This window comes from Oncorhynchus masou, chromosome 1, assembly GCF_036934945.1.
Source record: "Oncorhynchus masou masou isolate Uvic2021 chromosome 1, UVic_Omas_1.1, whole genome shotgun sequence".
NCBI classification, from domain to species: domain Eukaryota; kingdom Metazoa; phylum Chordata; class Actinopteri; order Salmoniformes; family Salmonidae; genus Oncorhynchus; species Oncorhynchus masou.
Window position 1 is genome coordinate 31,818,704 of NC_088212.1, and position 11,428 is coordinate 31,830,131.

At 44.6% G+C, this 11,428-nt stretch overlaps 1 pseudogene; it reads left to right on the forward strand.

Annotated features, from left to right (window-relative positions):
* The first annotated feature begins 444 nt into the window (after positions 1–444).
* LOC135509851 (myeloperoxidase-like) lies at positions 445–11,273 on the forward strand (annotated as a pseudogene).
* Positions 11,274–11,428: the final 155 nt, after the last annotated feature.

Below are 11,428 nucleotides of genomic sequence, written 5' to 3' on the forward strand. Positions count from 1 at the left end.
CTATACTTAGGGCTAGATTCAATCCATATCGTCAAAGTATTGTGGAAGATCTGCATTAAAATGTGTAGCTAATTTCTGATTGAGCCGACATACGCAGCGTTTACCGTGAATGTAGTCTCTGTGAACGTGGGAACATTGACTTTAAATGTCAATCGAGCTATAAAGCAAATCCAGCACTTAATCACACAGTGGTTATATTGGCCAGTGGCACATTGAAAATAATGATTTGGTAGCACTTTATAATAACTCCACATAATAATTTGCCAGCAGCATACCACCCTGCATACCACCCTGCATACCACCCAGCATACCACCCTGCATACCACCCAGCATACCACCCTGCATACCACCCTGCATATAACCCAGCATACCAGCATACCACCCTGCATACCACTGCTGGCTTGCTTTTGAAGCTAAGCAGGGTTGGTCCTGGTCAGTTCCTGCATGGGAGACCAGATGCTGCTGGAAGTGGTGTTGGAGGGCCAGTAGGAGGCACTCTTTCCTCTGGTCTAAAAATTATCCCTATACCCCAGGGTGGTGATTGGGAACACTGCCCTGTGTAGGGTGTTGTCTTTCAGATGGGATGTTAAACAGGTGTCCTGACTCTCTGAGGTCATTAAAGATCCCATGGCACTTATTGTAAGAGTGGGGTGTTAACCCCGGTGTCCTGGCTAAATTCCTAATCTGGCCCTCGAACCATCACGGTCACCTACTAATCCCCAGTTTACAATTGGCTCATTCATCCCCCTCCTCTCCCCTGTAACTATTCCCCAGGTCGTTGCTGCAAATGAGAACGTGTTCTCAGTCAACTTACCTGGTAAAATAACAGATAAATAAGAACATTTATAAAATAAAGCATTTATAATGGATTAGTGAATGGTTGATTCATTTATTAGTCATTAAACCTACTACCACATTTGTAAATGTTATAACCTAGTTATTGACACATTTATAAATAACTTTTAAAGTATTTAATAATGATTCATAAGATTATTTGTTATATGTTTATTACAGGTCCTTCTACTAACTCTATTTGTAAGGTCTCATCCAAAGTGTGGACTATTTATACTTTATAAATGTTTTGAGTGACCAATGTAATTTCTCACAAAAGATGGACATGAAATTGGTAGACATTTCAGCAGTAACTGATTCTCCATAAGGTCTCAAAATGGCCCTTAGAGAATATCAATGGTTAAACAATAAGCACACAATACAGAGGATATTCAAGAAAATATATAGGACATTTTATTCAAACACAGCCATACAATAGTGTGATGTGTAACTTCAGACACACTATGCTAAGTAAAATAATGTTTTTAGTCCGAAAATGCTAACATAAGCGTTTATTGGCAGTGACTTTTCTACCAAAATCAGTGTTGATTGCAGTCACTCCTTAGAACAAACATTTGGTCAGCTGCGTGATTACGTTCTGTGCCCATGTGTTAGAAATTGGGAGTCCTGAAGTCTCCACCCTTGCAAAAGGAAACTCTCAGCCAAAGATTTTTGGGCTGAGTTTTCCTTTAAGAGTAGTCTGAAGACAACAAATATCTGAATACATTATTTCTCTGAACTATCCCATTAAGTGTAAACTGTAAAGAGTAACCAATTTAAAGGCTCAGTAAAGGTGCTGTCAAACAAAGCCAGGTGTAAAATAGTCTGTGCTTAAAAGACTGAAGCGCTGGAAGCATTTAAAAGTTATGCATGTAACATTTCTACTTCAATCTACTGCAACACTCACACACACACACGCATGTGTGTCAGTGTAGTATGTGTGAGTGTGTGGGTAAAGTCCAGTGATTTTGCATAAAGCCAGTGCAAACTGCAAAAAATAAATAAATGGTGTCAATGCCAATCGTCTGGGTAGCCATTTGATGAACTGTTCTGCAGTCTTATGGCTTGGGGGTAGGAGCTGTTCAGGAGCCTTTTGGTCACAGGCTTGGCACTCCGGTACCAATTGACTGCAGTAGTAGAGAGAACAGTCTATGACTTGGGTGACTGGAGTCTGACAATTTTTAGGGCCTTCCTCTGACACCACCTGGTGTAAAGGTCCTGGATGGCAGAGAGCTCTTCCCCAGTGAAGTACTGGACCATATGCACTACCCTCTGTAGTGCCTTATGGTCGGATGCCAAGCAGTTGCCATACCAAGCGGTGTTGGAGCCAGTCAAGATGCTCTTAATGGTGCAGTTGTATAACTGTTTGAGCATCTGAGGGCCCATGACAAATACTTTCAGCATCCTGAGGAGGAGGTGTTTTCGTGCCCTTAACGACTGTGCTGGTGTGTTTGGGCCATGATAAATTGTACAATTTGAATGAATTGTGTAGTACATATTTTGTTTTTACATGAATGTTCAAAACCTGTAAAAGCAATCTGAAAAATTACACATCTAAAGTTCACAGAGTATGCGTCATTTTCGTTTTCTGACCACAACATCCATCACATGTCTGGCTGTGGGAAACTTATGACATCCTGTGTGTGTGTTTTTGCATCTGCTGTGCCTTCTGGCCTTTGGGCTGTGACTGTGCTTGTTAAGCCAGGTGAATGCACGTGACTGATGGCTTTAGCACCTTTCATCAAACTTCCAAAATGATTGCATTCTGTGAAAAGGGTGAAAAGAGAAAGCATTTCATAAATTGGTCAGAACATAAATTGGTAACAAATGCCTGAATGTACTCTCATTTATTATGGACCAATCAAATGGACTTTGAATCAATAATTGTTGCATATAGAATGTTGCCAGCACTAGACATACGTATAACATGTGGAGATCAGTCACAGGAATTGAAAGATGCTTATTTTGTCTTCAGAAGGGCGCTTGAGCAGGATGACATAAAATGATGCTAAGGCCAAAGTGGATGCCAGGGTGGATGCCAGAGTGGATGCCAGAGTGGATGCCAGAGTGGATGCCAGAGTGGATGCCAGAGTGGATGCGGACTATGAGTAATCCAGAAAAGAGTGAGTCTGAAAACCCTTCTTTGAAATTTCCCATTGGAGCCTGGTAGATCAGAATATATTTTTCAGTGTCATGTATGAATCACAGAACATGTTTCAGTTTGTGTATGTATTGTACAGAATGTGTATTTCTATGTGGAAATGTCTTTATGGTACACCACATAACTTCCCAGCCATGTATAGCTCACTGTAAGAGTGCCTAGATGCCTGGCTTGCGATGCTACATACAGTACCAGTGAGTTATACCATTGGCTCATGTCCCTGCACTGCCCCCCTGTAGGAGTTTATCACATGTAAAGAGAAATGCTGTTAGACCTGCAGACATCCTATAGCTGCTGAAGCAGCCTGCCCGGGACACCCGCTCAGCGGTGCGGGCTGTAGACAACATGGAGAATCGCATCTCTGCATGTCTGGCAGACATATCAGTGTGGATGACGGATCACCACCTCAAGCTGAACCTCGGCAAGACGGAGCTGCTCTTCCTCCCGGGGAAGGACTGCCCGTTCCATGATCTCGCCATCACGGTTGACAACTCCATTGTGTCCTCCTCCCAGAGCGCTAAGAACCTTGGCGTGATCCTGGACAACACCCTGTCGTTCTCAACCAACATCATGGCGGTGGCCCGTTCCTGTAGGTTCATGCTCTACAACATCCGCAGAGTACGACCCTGCCTCACACAGGAAGCGGCGCAGGTCCTAATCCAGGCACTTGTCATCTCCCGTCTGGATTACTGCAACTCGCTGTTGGCTGGGCTCCCTGCCTGTGCCATTAAACCCCTACAACTCATCCAGAACGCCGCAGCCCGTCTGGTGTTCAACCTTCCCAAGTTCTCTCACGTCACCCCGCTCCTCCGCTCTCTCCACTGGCTTCCAGTTGAAGCTCGCATCCGCTACAAGACCATGGTGCTTGCCTACGGAGCTGTGAGGGGAACGGCACCGCAGTACCTCCAGGCTCTGATCAGGCCCTACACCCAAACAAGGGCACTGCGTTCATCCACCTCTGGCCTGCTCGCCTCCCTACCACTGAGGAAGTACAGTTCCCGCTCAGCCCAGTCAAAACTGTTCGCTGCTCTGGCCCCCCAATGGTGGAACAAACTCCCTCACGACGCCAGGACAGCGGAGTCAATCACCACCTTCCGGAGACACCTGAAACCCCACCTCTTCAAGGAATACCTAGGATAGGATAAGTAATCCTTCTCACCCCCCCCCTTAAATGATTTAGATGCACTATTGTAAAGTGGCTGTTCCACTGGATGTCAGAAGGTGAATTCACCAATTTGTAAGTCGCTCTGGATAAGAGCGTCTGCTAAATGACTTAAATGTAAATGTAATGTAAATGAGAACACCCCTGGAAAGATCTACCAAAAAACCACAGCATCCATAAACGCTCACTCAACGCCACGGGTCTGTCCTGTTTCTCACACACCTGTTTCTCTATCCTGTTTTTCTCACACGTCTCTTTTCTGGCATTTCCCCGGGGTTTAGGAAAAATACCCTGGCTGCTCCATACACATGTCCCCATCAACACTCAGATCACACAGCTCACTGGCTCTCTTGTCTGTCTTCCGCACAGACCTAATCTCTTCTGAGGATCTGGAGACTATTGCTGATCTGACTTGCTGCTCAGCCATGGCCCGCCCCACTTCCTGCAAAACCAGCCCAACCTGAAGAGGTTTCGCACAGCCACCAGTGTCTGTAACAACAGGTAAGCCAAATAATGGCATCAAAGCAACAAGTCTCCTACACCATCCTGTTGTTGCACAACACATACTGGCCTAAAATCACAGAAGGAAGGAATTGACTAGTGACACAAGCCAAAAACATGAATATCACCATGGCATCTCCTTCACTTTTTCAATTTATATTTCCCTCCCCCTCTCTCCAGGGAAAACCCTCAAAGAGGCTCTGCCAACACACCCTTCACCCACTGTCTCCTTGCTGAGTATGAGGATGGCATCTCACTGGCCAAGGGCTGGGACCCGAACATGCAAATCAATGGGAACCTCCTTCCCCTGGTACTACAACCGTATTATCATTACCAATATTATCATACTGATTAAGCTACACTATTAACTATGCTTGTTATCTTGATCCTTAGGATTAAGATAGTGTTAGCAGTACGATCCGTAGTACTCTAGTGGCACTGCAGCAACATTTCCTTCAGTCTCACCAGAGGGATCCTTTCTCCAACTGTCCAGGTGAGGGAGGTGTCCAACCGCATCCTGAACATTGCTCTGACCTCCATGCCCACAATGATGTTACGTGACCACAACCACATGACCCGCACCCTCACTCAGCTCAACCCTCACTGGACTGGAGAGATCACCTACTAGAAGAGCCGCAAGATCATGGGAGGCTACTTCCAGGTAATTCCAATGAGAGCCTAATAACACATCTATTTAATTTAGCTCAGTTTCTATCTGTACATGGAGTTCAAAGTTACACAGGTCATAACATAGTTGTAGTTACCTACACACATGGGTTTGAGTTGCTGGGTGATTAAACTGTCACACATGTCCTTCCTCCTCTCACAGGTGATCACCTTCAGGGACTTCCTGTTCCACATTGTGGGCCCAGACTTCATTGCAAGGCAGCTGTCCACCAGGCTATGATGAGAATGTCGACTCCAGCATCTCCAATGTGTTTGCCTACCTCTTCGCTCAACTTTCCATCCAGCCCAATATCTTCCAATATCTTCCAATATCTTCCGTCTGGATGAGAACTACAATGAGAACGCCCAGTTCCCCAGTCAGCTGCTGCACAGGGCCTTCTTCGCCCCCTGGAGGATTGTCTTTGAAGGTACAACTCTCAGTCCCACTTCTCAGGGGAACATTTATATTCACCATAAGTGATTTCCCATTGTACACTAAAAGTGTATAGATCAAAATAAGGTTGTATTATTATTACTACTAAAGTATAGCTGGATCAGGCCTTACTGCTACCTGCTCCCCCAGGTAGCAGTAAGGCATGATGGGGCGGCAGGTAGCCTAGTGGTTAGAGCACTGAACTAGTAACCAAAAGGTTGCCAGATTGAATCCCTGAGCCAACAAGGTAAATATCTGTTGTTCTGCCCCTGAACAAAGCAGTTCACCCACTGTTCCTTGGCCATCATAGAAAATAAGAATTTGTTCTTAACTGACTTACCTAGCTAAAAACAAAAAGGCTCTGTTAATACAGTCAAACATGCTGTGGATTGAGAGTCTATAAACAACCCTGCCTAATTAATGTTGTCAGGAGTCCCATAGAGGCTCAGCAGGTTCTGGGCCAGCTCAGTGTTGTTTATCACCATTGCCAGGTTCTGGGCCTGGGACAGGTTACATAACCCACACCATTAGTTGTAACCTGAGAGGGGTAACAAGAAGATGAAGTGTTCATTGGCAGCCTTTTACAGAAATACAGTATCACATAGAAGACAGTGTGGAGAGCTTTGACAGTAGTCCTCCCATGTGTGGTATAAGTGGAGGAAAGTTCTACTGTAGAGAAAGATAAGCTTCTAGATGAGACAGTTAATCAGAGAGCGGGAGAAATAGAGGATAGGAGCCAGAGAGATGGAGTACCTTACTGGGGAGTCCATGGTCTCGGTTGAGAGAGCTCATTACCAGGGACCTTATAACAGAAAACTCAAACAGCCTACCCCTCAGCTCATCATGTGGTCCTGAGTGTTCAGTTTAGCCTGACGACCCACCAGCCACCTCAGCATAGGGTCCAAACCACTTTTTTTTTAGAAAGGACTCAGCAATGTCTTATTTGGACTTTCAAATCTCTGAGTCTTCAGTCATAATTTACAAAAAACCCTGTTTTGTGTTGTGTATCAGACTGTGGTGGCAAAACGATAGTCTTCACCAAGGATCAGAAAGAGAGCCTGGGGAAGACTTCTCTGGCTCGCGTCACCTGTGACAACACTGGCATCGCTGATGTCCCTGAGAGACCCTTCCAGTATCACCCCCGTGAGTCCGATTACACCCTTGGTGGAGACATGCCTGCTTTTGACCTCAGCCCCTGGAAGGACAATGGTAATGGTGAGTGTTGATCTGAGTCCTCGTGTGACATATATCTCTGTTTAATTCAGCCTTACTGAGGAGGGAATTTGTGTGTTCTCAAGTGTGAGTTAGAAAGGTATGACTTTGTCAATATATACAGGAAGTAATACATGATTTCTAGTATTATTTTTTATTGAACCTGGTCCAACACAGATCCCAAATCTGGTGGAACTGGCTCGACTAAACAAGGACCAGTAGGACCGAGAAGGTCACCAGGACCAGAAGGTCAAATCACCACCCTCCTCCACCATCCCTTCTCTCCCCTATTTACATGTTTAGTGGCAAGAAAAAGTATGTGAACCCTTTGGAAATACCTGGATTTCTGCATAAATTGGTCATAAAAATTATATCTGATCTTCATCTAGTTCACAACAATAGACAAACACAGTCTGCTTAAACTAATAACACACAAACTAATAACACACACAACTAATAAGACACACGCATACATAATAACACAACTGCTAACACACATACATGTTCATATCTTTATTGAACACACTGTGTAAACATTCACAGTGCAGGGGGGGAAAAGTATGTGAACCCTTGGTTTTAATAACTGGTTGACTCTACATTGGCAGCAATAACTTAAACCAAACGTTTTCTGTAGTGATGGTTCAGACCTGCACAAAAGTCAGGAGGAATTTTTGATCATTCCTCTTTACAACACTGTTTCAGTTCAGCAATATTCTTGGGATGTCTGATGTGAATTGCTCTCTTGAAGTCATGCCACAGCATCTCAATCGGTTTGAGGTCAGGACTCTGACTGGGCTACTCCAAAAGCGTATTTTCTTCTGTTGAAGCAATTCTGTTGTTGATTTACTTCTGTGTTTTTGGTCGTTGTCCTGTTGCATCACCCAATTTCTGTTGAGCTTCAATTGGCGGACAGATAGCCTAAAATTCTCCTGAAAAATATCTTGATAAACTTGGGACTTATTTTTTCTGTCGATGATAGCAAGCTGTCCAGGCCAAGAGGCAGCAAAGCAGCCCCAAATCATGCTGCTCCCTCCACCATACTTTACAGTTGGGATGAGGTTTTGATGTTGGTGTGCTGTGCCTTTTTTTCTCCACACATAGTGTTGTGTGTTCCTTCCAAACAGCTCAATTGTAGTTTCATCTGTCCACAGAATATTTTGCAAGTAGCGCTGTGGAACATCCAGGTGCACTTTTGCAAACTTCAGTCATGCAGCAATTTTTCTTTTGGACAGCAGTGGCTTCTTCCGTGGGTTCCTCCCTTGAACACCATTCTTGTTTAGTGTTTTATGTATTGTAGACTCGTCAACAGAGATGTTAGCATCTTCCAGAGATTTCTGTAAGTCTTTAGCTGACACTCTAGGATTTTTCTTAACCTCATTGAGCATTCTGCGCTATGTTCTTGCAGTCAGCTTTGCAGGACTCCTAGGGAGAGTAGGAACATTGCTGAACTTTCTCCTTTTATAGACAATTTGTCTTACTGTGGACTGATGAACATCAAGGCTTTTTTAAACTTTGGTAAACCTTTCCAGCTTTATGCAAGTCAACAATTCTTAATCTTAGGTCTTCTGAGATCTCTTTTGTTTGAGGCACGGTTCACATCAGGCAATGCTTCTTGTGAATAGCAAACTCAAATGTTGTGAGTGTTTTTCATAGGGCGAGGCAGTGCTAACCAACATCTCCAATCTCATCTCATTGATTGGACTCCAGGTTAGCTGACTCCTGACTCCAATTAGCTTTTGGAGAAATTAGCCTAGGAGTTCACATACTTTTTTCAACCTACACTGTGAATGTTTAAATGATGTATTCAATATAGACAAGAAAAATACAATAATTAGTGTGATATTAGTTTAAGCACGCTGTGTTTGTCTATTGTCGTGACTTAGATGAAAATCAGATCAAATTTGATGACCAATTTATGCAGAAATCCAGGTAATTCCAAAGGGTTCACATTCTTTTTCATGCCACTGTATATGATTACTGTTTGTATTAGGTCACAAATATTCTGGTAGTCACTCACTAGGCCTGATGTGAGGTGCTAAGTGGTTATCTGATGAGGTTCCCCAGAGCATAACCACTGTTATGACTAATATACACTTCCGGCGCCGACAGAGATGGCCGCCTCGCTTCGCGTTCCTAGGAAACTATGCATTTTTTTGTTTTTTTTACGTGTTATTTCTTACATTAGTACCCCAGGTCATCTTAGGTTTCATTACATACAGTCGAGAAGAACTACTGTATATAAGATCAGCGTCAACTCACCATCAGTACGACCAAGAATATGTTTTTCGCGACGCGGATCCTGTGTTCTGCCTTACTAACAGGACAACGGAATGGATCGCATGCAGCGACCCAAAAACGACTCCGAAAAAGAGGGAAACGAGGCGGTCTTCGGTCAGACTACGGAGACGGGCACATCGTGCCCCACTTCCTAGCATTCTTCTTGCCAATGTCCAGTCTCTTGACAACAAGGTTGATGAAATCCGAGCAAGGGTAGCATTCCAGAGGGACATCAGAGACTGTAACGTTCTGTGCTTCACGGAAACATGGCTCACTGGAGAGACGCTATCCGAAGCGGTGCAGCCAACGGGTTTCTCCACGCATCGCGCCGACAGAAACAAACACCTTTCTGGTAAGAAGAGGGGTGGGGGCGTATGCCTTATGGCTAACGAGGCATGGTGCGATGAAAGAAACATACAGGAACTCAAATCCTTCTGTTCACTTGATTTAGAATTCCTCACAATCAAATGTAGACCGCATTATCTACCAAGAGAATTCTCTTCGATTATAATCACAGTCGATATATCCCCCCAAGCAGACACATCGATGGCTCTGAACGAACTTTATTTAACTCTTTGCAAACTGGAAACCATTTATCCGGAGGCTGCATTCATTGTTGCTGGGGATTTTAACAAGGCTAATCTGAAAACAAGACTCCCTAAATTTTATCAGCATATCGATTTCGCAACCAGGGGTGGAAAAACCTTGGATCACTGTTACTCTAACTTCCGCGACGCATATAAGGCCCTGCCACGCCCCCCTTTCGGAAAAGCTGACCACGACTCCATTTTGTTGATACCTGCCTACAGACAAAAACTAAAACAAGAATCTCCCACGCTGAGGTCTGTCCAACGCTGGTCCGACGAAGCTGACTCCACACTCCAAGACTGCTTCCATCACGTGGACTGGGACATGTTTCGTATTGCGTCAGATAACAACATTGACAAATACGCTGATTCGGTGTGCGAGTTCATTAGAACGTGCGTTGAAGATGTCGTTCCCATAGCAATGATTAAAACATTCCCTAACCAGAAACCGTGGATTGATGGCAGCATTCACGTGAAACTGAAAGCGCGAACCACTGCTTTTAATCAGGGCAAGGTGTCTGGTAACATGACTGAATACAAACAATGCAGCTATTCCCTCCGTAAGGCTATCAAACAAGCTAAGCGTCAGTACAGAGACAAAGTAGAATCTCAATTCAATGGCTCAGACACAAGAGGCATGTGGCAGGGTCTACAGTCAATCACGGATTACAAAAAGAAAACCAGCCCAGTCACGGACCAGGATGTCTTGCTCCCAGGCAGACTAAATAACTGTTTTGCCCGCTTTGAGGACAATACAGTGCCACTGACACGGCCCGCAACCAAAACATGCGGACTCTCCTTCACTGCAGCCGAGGTGAGTAAAACATTTAAACGTGTTAACCCTCGCAAGGCTGCAGGCCCAGACGGCATCCCCAGCCACGTCCTCAGAGCATGCGCAGACCAGCTGGCTGGTGTGTTTACGGACATATTCAATCAATCCCTATACCAGTCTGCTGTTCCCACATGCTTCAAGAGGGCCACCATTGTTCCTGTTCCCAAGAAAGCTAAGGTAACTGAGCTAAACGACTACTGCCCCGTAGCACTCACTTCCGTCATCATGAAGTGCTTTGAGAGACTAGTCAAGGACCATATCACCTCCACCCTACCTGACACCCTAGACCCACTCCAATTTGCTTACCGCCCAAATAGGTCCACAGACGATGCAATCTCAACCACACTGCACACTGCCCTAACCCATCTGGACAAGAGGAATACCTATGTGAGAATGCTGTTCATCGACTACAGCTCGGCATTCAACACCATTGTACCCTCCAAGCTCGTCATCAAGCTCGAGACCCAGACATCACGGCTACTGGAGGCACACTGCTGCAGCTCAACATGGGGGACAAGATCTGGCTGTCAACTTACTACGGTGGCAACAGAATGACCTCCGACAGCTTCTTCTCAGGGCACCTGATCTTCACTGTCCAGAGCCCTCTCTGACCCACAGGTTTCAACTAAGCTACCTTTACTGTCTTTTATAATTATTTTTAAAATTAATTTTTTCTTTTCTTTTAATGTATGATAAGCTTTAACAGATCATCAAGGAGAAAAGAGGTCAGTTCACTGGTTTGTTATACTTGCATTAGGAGAGAAAA